We start from the raw sequence: 7612 nt of genomic DNA, 5'->3' as shown, positions 1-7612 counted from the left end.
TTTTTCCTATATAGCTTCAAATCTTTCATCCTCTTGGAAGTACCATTCGTCGGAGAGTCTCCTTTGAGCACGTTTTTTTCTCATATAGCTTCATATATATCACCCTCTTGGAACTACCAATGATTGGATAGTTTCCTTTGAGCACGCTTCTTCTCTTATGGCTTTTGTCTCTTCTGAGCATGTTTTTTCTTATATAACTTCATATATTTCACTCTCTTAGGACTACCATTCGTCGGAGAGTCTCCTCTGACCACGTTTTTTTCTCATATAGCTTCAAATAGATCACCCTCTTGGAACTACCAATGATTGGATAGTTTCCTTTGATCACGCTTCTTCTTTTATAGCTTCTGCCTCTTCTGAGCATATTTTTTTCCTATATAGCTTCAAATCTTTCATCCTCTTGGAAGTACCATTCGTCGGAGAGTCTCCTTTGAGCACGTTTTTTTCTCATATAGCTTCATATATATCACCCTCTTGGAACTACCAATGATTGGATAGTTTCCTTTGAGCACGCTTCTTCTCTTATGGCTTTTGTCTCTTCTGAGCATGTTTTTTCTTATATAACTTCATATATTTCACTCTCTTAGGACTACCATTCGTCGGAGAGTCTTTTCTGAGCACGTTTTTTCTCATATAGCTTCAAATAGATCACCCTCTTGGAACTACCAATGATTGGATAGTTTCCTTTGATCACGCTTCTTCTCTTATAGCTTCTGCCTCTTCTGAGCATATTTTTTTCCTATATAGCTTCAAATCTTTCATCCTCTTGGAAGTACCATTCGTCGGAGAGTCTCCTCTGAGCACGTTTTTTTCTCATATAGCTTCATATATATCACCCTCTTGGAACTACCAATGATTGGATAGTTTCCTTTGAGCACGCTTCTTCTCTTATGGCTTTTGTCTCTTCTGAGCATGTTTTTTCTTATATAGCTTCATATATTCCACTCTCTTAGGACTACCATTCGTCGGAGAGTCTCCTCTGAGCACGTTTTTTTCTCATATAGCTTCATATATATCACCCTCTTGGAACTACCAATGATTGGATAGTTTCCTTTGAGCACGCTTCTTCTCTTATGGCTTTTGTCTCTTCTGAGCATGTTTTTTCTTATATAGCTTCATATATTCCACTCTCTTAGGACTATCATTCGTCGGAGAGTCTCCTCTGACCACGTTTTTTTCTCATATAGCTTCAAATAGATCACCCTCTTGAAACTATCAATGATTGGATAGTTTTCCTTTGATCACGCTTCTTCTCTTATGGCTTCTGTCTCTTCTGAGCATGTTTTTTTCCTATATTGCTTCAAATATTTCACTCTCTTGGAACTACCAATCGTCGGAGAGTCTCATCTGAGCACGTTTTTTTTATATAGCTTCATATATATCATTCTCTTGAAACTATCAATGATTGGATAGTTTCTTCTTTTATAGCTTCTGCCTCTTATCAGCATGTTTTTCTTATATAGCTGCATATATTTCATCATTAGGCTTCTTTTTGTACTTGACGAATGTTGCAGATCATGGCAATCTTTACTTTGTCAGTTGCAATGCGAATTAATTCAGAAGAGGTTTCAATGAACCAAGTTCTGAGGTTCTTAAACCAGGTTGTTAGTCTTCTTCCTGGATATATTTGTTCAAATATTTTACCTTGCAGAATGGTTTGGAGCAAAGCAAATCTGGATACGTTTCCCATTATATGGACGAAATACTATGGTTAGCGTATTTTTATGGTTACCATCAGAAACTTCGCGTTTATTGTTTAATTCTTCTAATGATTTCTTCATTTGTTACCAAAGGGGGTCCAAGGGATCTTGATTATTCGTTTATAAAGCCGATTCAACGGTTTTTGAAGCTGTCGAAAATTATTTGTTTTACAAAATTAGATATAGTATAGTTTAAATAATACCAGTCATCAAATATCTAAAATCTTATCACTACAAAAAGAGATAAGAGACACCCCACTGCAAATTAAATGGTGAACAAATTGTCTATGTTTTATCCACATTACGATATTCAATTTTGCAGAATCAGTGAATCGTTTAATAGTATAGATAAACAACGACATTATACGAAAAATTGTTTTCTTGGGATCTCTAAATAAAATTTATTACTATGTCCAATAACACTGAGAAAGTTCATACATAATGCCAAATCTTGCATGAAAAATGGAAATATTTCTTAAAAAAACATAGTTTTCTATATAAACAGTAATGGAAAGTAATAGTTTGATAGAGTGGACAAGCGAATTATTCAGTTTTTTTCACAGTTGTTGACTGGATTATTAGTGTTAATTTGTTATATTAGACTTCATTAACATCACCAATTAATTCAGTACCAAAAATATGTATAAATAACGAGAATAATCCCATAGAAACGTCATCGGGACAATTTTATTTTCGTGTAAATAAATTTTTTTAAAATGTAAGGCAACCTTTCAAACCCACATTACATATACAAACTAGGGGCAAACCTCATTTGTACGCGGCATACAATGGCCAAATCTGATTTATTCATATTATTGGAACCAACGAAAAACCAACTCTTCCCATCACAGCGTACTAATTGGATGTACATAATTCAACAGCAATTTTGCCCTATACTCACAATACAATTGAAGTCTGGAATTGCCGACCATATTTAAATAGAAAATTATTTTAAAAAAAAACGGAACGATGCATCACGAAGTAGTATGTGATATAGTACATATATATTTATAACAGAGTGTGTTAGACAGCTGTTGAGAAACACGGGGAAGGAATATATATGACCAATTAAATAATTAACTAGAACAGGAATCAGCCCTAAAAAACTGTGTGTTTAAACTGTGGAATTTTGTTAATAAACGTAGATTTTTATTAAAATATGAATTTAACCTCTACTTATTCAAAATCTACTCTGTACCGGAGGGAAATTTTTATTTTTTTGAGGGTAAAAACCATCCCTTATCGTAAATAATTTGAAAATCCCTTTGAAATCTAAACCTTCATCTATGTTTGGGGTGTAATTGAGTTCAAATGTATTATTTGTGAAACCGTCGACATTATTAAACCTGTTTACGACCAATCAGATCCATGCAACCCCTCCCAAATCATCCCCTAGTTATATAAAAAATTGAAAAATAATCTCAACGATTCTTTTATAATTAAAAATTATTCAAGAATGTATTTATATTGCATTGAGAATATTTCAACCCTTGTGAAACCCTCCTTCAACGACCAATAATATCAAAATTACAGATTTCTTAGAAAAATAATAAAAAAATAAAAATATATATGACCAATGAGATAATTAACTAGGACAGGAATTAGCCCTAAAAAACTGTGTGTTTAAACTGTGGAATTTTGTTAATCAACGTCGATTTTTATTAAAATATGATTTAAACTCTACTTATTCAAAATCTACTCTGTACCGGAGGGAAATGTTCACTTTTTTGAGGGTAAAAACCATCCCTTATCGTAAATAATTTGAAAATCCCTTAGAAATCTAAAATTTTTTCTATGTTTCGGTTGTAATCGAGTTCAAATCTATTATTTGTGAAACCGTTGACATTATTAAACCTGTTTACAATCCATCAGATCCATGCAACCCCTCCCAAATCATCCCCTAATTATATGAAAAGTTGAAAAATAATCTCAACGATTCTTTTATAATTAAAAATTATTCAAAAATGTATTTATATTGAATTGAGAATGTCTCAACCCTTGTGAAACCCTCCTTCAACGACCAATAATATCAAAATTACAGATTTCTCAGAGAAATAATAAAAAAATAAAAATATATATGACCAATGAGATAATTAACTAGGACAGGAATTAGCCCTAAAAAACTGTGTGTTTAAACTGTGGAATTTTGTTAATAAACGTAGATTTTTATTAAAATATGATTTAAACTCTATTTATTCAAAATCTACTCTGTACCGATGGTAATTTTTATTTTATTGAGGGTAAAAACCATCCCTTATCGTAAATAATTTGAAAATCCCTTTGAAATCTAAACTTTCATCTATGTTTCGGGTGTAATTGAGTTCAAATGTATTATTAGTGAAACCGTCGACATTATTAAACCTGTTTACAATCCATCAGATCCATGCAACCCCTCCCAAATCGTCCCCTAATTATATAAAAAATTGAAAAATAATCTCAACGATTCTTTTATAATTAAAAATTACTCAAGAATGTATTTATATTGAATTGAGAATGTTTCAACCCTTGTGAAACCCTCCTTCAATGACCAATAATATCAAAATTACAGATTTCTTAGAGAAATAATAAAAAAATAAAAATATATATGACCAATGAGATAATTAACTAGGACAGGAATTAGCCCTAAAAAACTGTGTGTTTAAACTGTGGAATTTTGTTAATCAACGTCGATTTTTATTAAAATATGATTTAAACTCTACTTATTCAAAATCTACTCTGTACCGGAGGGAAATGTTCACTTTTTTGAGGGTAAAAACCATCCCTTATCGTAAATAATTTGAAAATCCCTTAGAAATCTAAAATTTTTTCTATGTTTCGGTTGTAATCGAGTTCAAATCTATTATTTGTGAAACCGTTGACATTATTAAACCTGTTTACAATCCATCAGATCCATGCAATCCCTCCCAAATCATCCCCTAATTATATGAAAAGTTGAAAAATAATCTCAACGATTCTTTTATAATTAAAAATTATTCAAAAATGTATTTATATTGAATTGAGAATGTCTCAACCCTTGTGAAACCCTCCTTCAACGACCAATAATATCAAAATTACAGATTTCTCAGAGAAATAATAAAAAAATAAAAATATATATGACCAATGAGATAATTAACTAGGACAGGAATTAGCCCTAAAAAACTGTGTGTTTAAACTGTGGAATTTTGTTAATAAACGTAGATTTTTATTAAAATATGAATTTAAACTCCACTTATTCAAAATCTACTCTGTACCGGAGGGAAACTTTTTTTTTTTGAGGATAAAAACCATCCCTTATCGTAAATAATTTGAAAATCTCTTTGAAATCTAAACTTTCATCTATGTTTCGGGTGTAATTGAGTTCAAATGTATTATTAGTGAAACCGTCGACATTATTAAACCTGTTTACGATCAATCAGATCCATGCAACCCCTCCCAAATCATCCCCTAATTATATGAAAAGTTGAAAAATAATCTCAACGATTCTTTTATAATTAAAATTTATTCAAAAATGTATTTATATTGAATTGAGAATGTTTCAACCCTTGTGAAACCCTCCTTCAATGACCAATAATATCAAAATTACAGATTTCTTAGAGAAATAATAAAAAAATAAAAATATATATGACCAATGAGATAATTAACTAGGACAGGAATTAGTCCTAAAAAACTGTGTGTTTAAACTGTGGAATTTTGTTAATCAACGTCGATTTTTATTAAAATATGAATTTAATCTCTACTTATTCAAAATCTTCTCTGTACCGAAAGGTGATTTTGATTTTTTTTGAGAATGAAAACTAACCCTTATCGTGAAAAATTCGAAAATACTCGATTTAAGCATGTTTTTTGGATAAAATTAAAATTTAAATGAATTATCCGTGAATATGTTGATATTCTTAAACAAGTTTGATTTATCGAACTCAAGCAACCCCTACAAAGACTCTGAGGGTAATAATATTGGAAATTTCTTTTAAATACACTCATTACATTCTAGATTTTCATGAAAATTTGAATTTACCCTCTACTTACAATATTCTATGAAAACTTCCATGTGCCGAATCGGGATTCTTATATTTTAGTGGGTTTAAACTACCCCTTATTGCAAAAAATTGAAATCTCAAATTTTATCTATGTTTCGGGTGTAATTGAGTTCAAATGTAGTATTTGTGAAACCATTGACATTATTAAACACGTTTATAATCAATCAGATCCATACAAGCCCTCCCAAATCACCCCCTAATCATATAAAAAGTGTATTGATATTGAATTGAGAATATTTCGTCAGTATTTCTTTGAAAAAGAGCTTTTTAAAAATTTTAACCCTTGTGTCGATGACCAAAAATTTCAAAATTACAGATTTTTTTTAGAAATAATAAAAAAATAAAAATTAAACTATTTACAAAATTTTTAATTAGGAAAATAATATGAAAAACAAATTTGAATCATTATATTTTATCATCACTAATATCTTTTTCCTTTTCTCCTTCATGGTAGCTATTTCTTCACGTTTCTCCAATATTCCAAAATTTTGAAAAAAGTTGGGTTTTTCAACAATAACTCGCTCAATTTTCAAGCTAAAAACTTTTTTAATGGATTATTTTGTATAGGATTTCAAGTACTTCAACGTTATATGAATTGAACGAATGTATCTCCTTCAATTTTTATAATACACAGATTTAAAAAAGCTCAAAGTTTTTATCAAGAAAAACCCTATAATTAATATTTGAAATATTTTCTGATAAAATGAATAGTTTTTGGTTAATTTGAGGAAAATTAATTTCTTTTCAGGATTATGGGAATGCAGTTTTCAATTTAATCAATTATTTTTTCCAAAATAAGCATTCAAAACAGGTCAAATCACATGATACATACATTTTTTTTAAAGAAGAAACAATATTTTTGTTACAAATCAATCAAGTCTTATGCAAAAAACTTTTGACAGTGCTCATTACAAAGGTTTTTTCATGTGCTCTAAAAAATATTTCTTGAGTTTTTTCCAAAAATTTCATCAATTTCAAGTTATTTGAGGTTGAAAGTTTTCAATTTCGGGGTTCCCCAAAAATAGCCATCCTTCAACGAGCAATAACTCAGTTATTATTGAATTTATAGAGGACCTTAAACCTAAATTTATATTTTATATAATTTTGCTGATACAATGAAAACTTTTTGAGTTTTTCATGAAAAACTGCGTTTGTTCATTGAAAAATGAGCAGTTTCAATCTTAAATAACTCTAAAAGTACCAACTTTAGAAAAAAAAAGATAAAAGTTACCCCATATTAGTCAATTTATGGAATAAATAAATTTTTATCACCAAGAAGAGATGGCTTTCACCCCCAGGGCAAAAGCACCCTCCGGCACAGGTTATAAATACTACCTTCATAATAATTTTCGAGTAAATCAACCTTGTTTATCAAATTTCCACGGGAAATCGGCTGGTATTAATAAGTATATGTAAATACTAAAAATGAAATGTTTGAACGTTTTTTCACTGTCGTTATAAAATAATAGAATACTTATTTGAGACTTGGTAGTGAAATAAATGGAATTTATGTATGAATAAATAAAAAAGAAACACTATCTCGAGTCGATTGACGCTTTTTTTCCTATTCTCATTCAATCTACATCGTCGTTTGGAAATCTTAGCTCGCTAGAATTGAAAACACCTGAGGAATTTATTGATTAGCAGTTTTTTTTCTTGTAAATCCAACATTATTTCCAAGTAGATATAGATACTTTGGGAGACGCGTAAAAATAAAGGAAAACAATTTGTAGACCATGTTTTTTTTTCTAGAAATTACGTAGAAACGATTTTTACAGGAATTTATTTTAAAATTGATACTATCGAATCTCTATGCGAACTATCCAAGTTTAATAGATTATTTAAATATTAGAAACTTCTTTCAAATATTTTAAATACAAGAGTTGCTATTTAAAT

Source organism: Diorhabda sublineata, chromosome 7, assembly GCF_026230105.1.
Source record: "Diorhabda sublineata isolate icDioSubl1.1 chromosome 7, icDioSubl1.1, whole genome shotgun sequence".
Lineage (NCBI taxonomy): Eukaryota > Metazoa > Arthropoda > Insecta > Coleoptera > Chrysomelidae > Diorhabda > Diorhabda sublineata.
Note: the sequence above shows the minus strand (reverse complement) of the source record.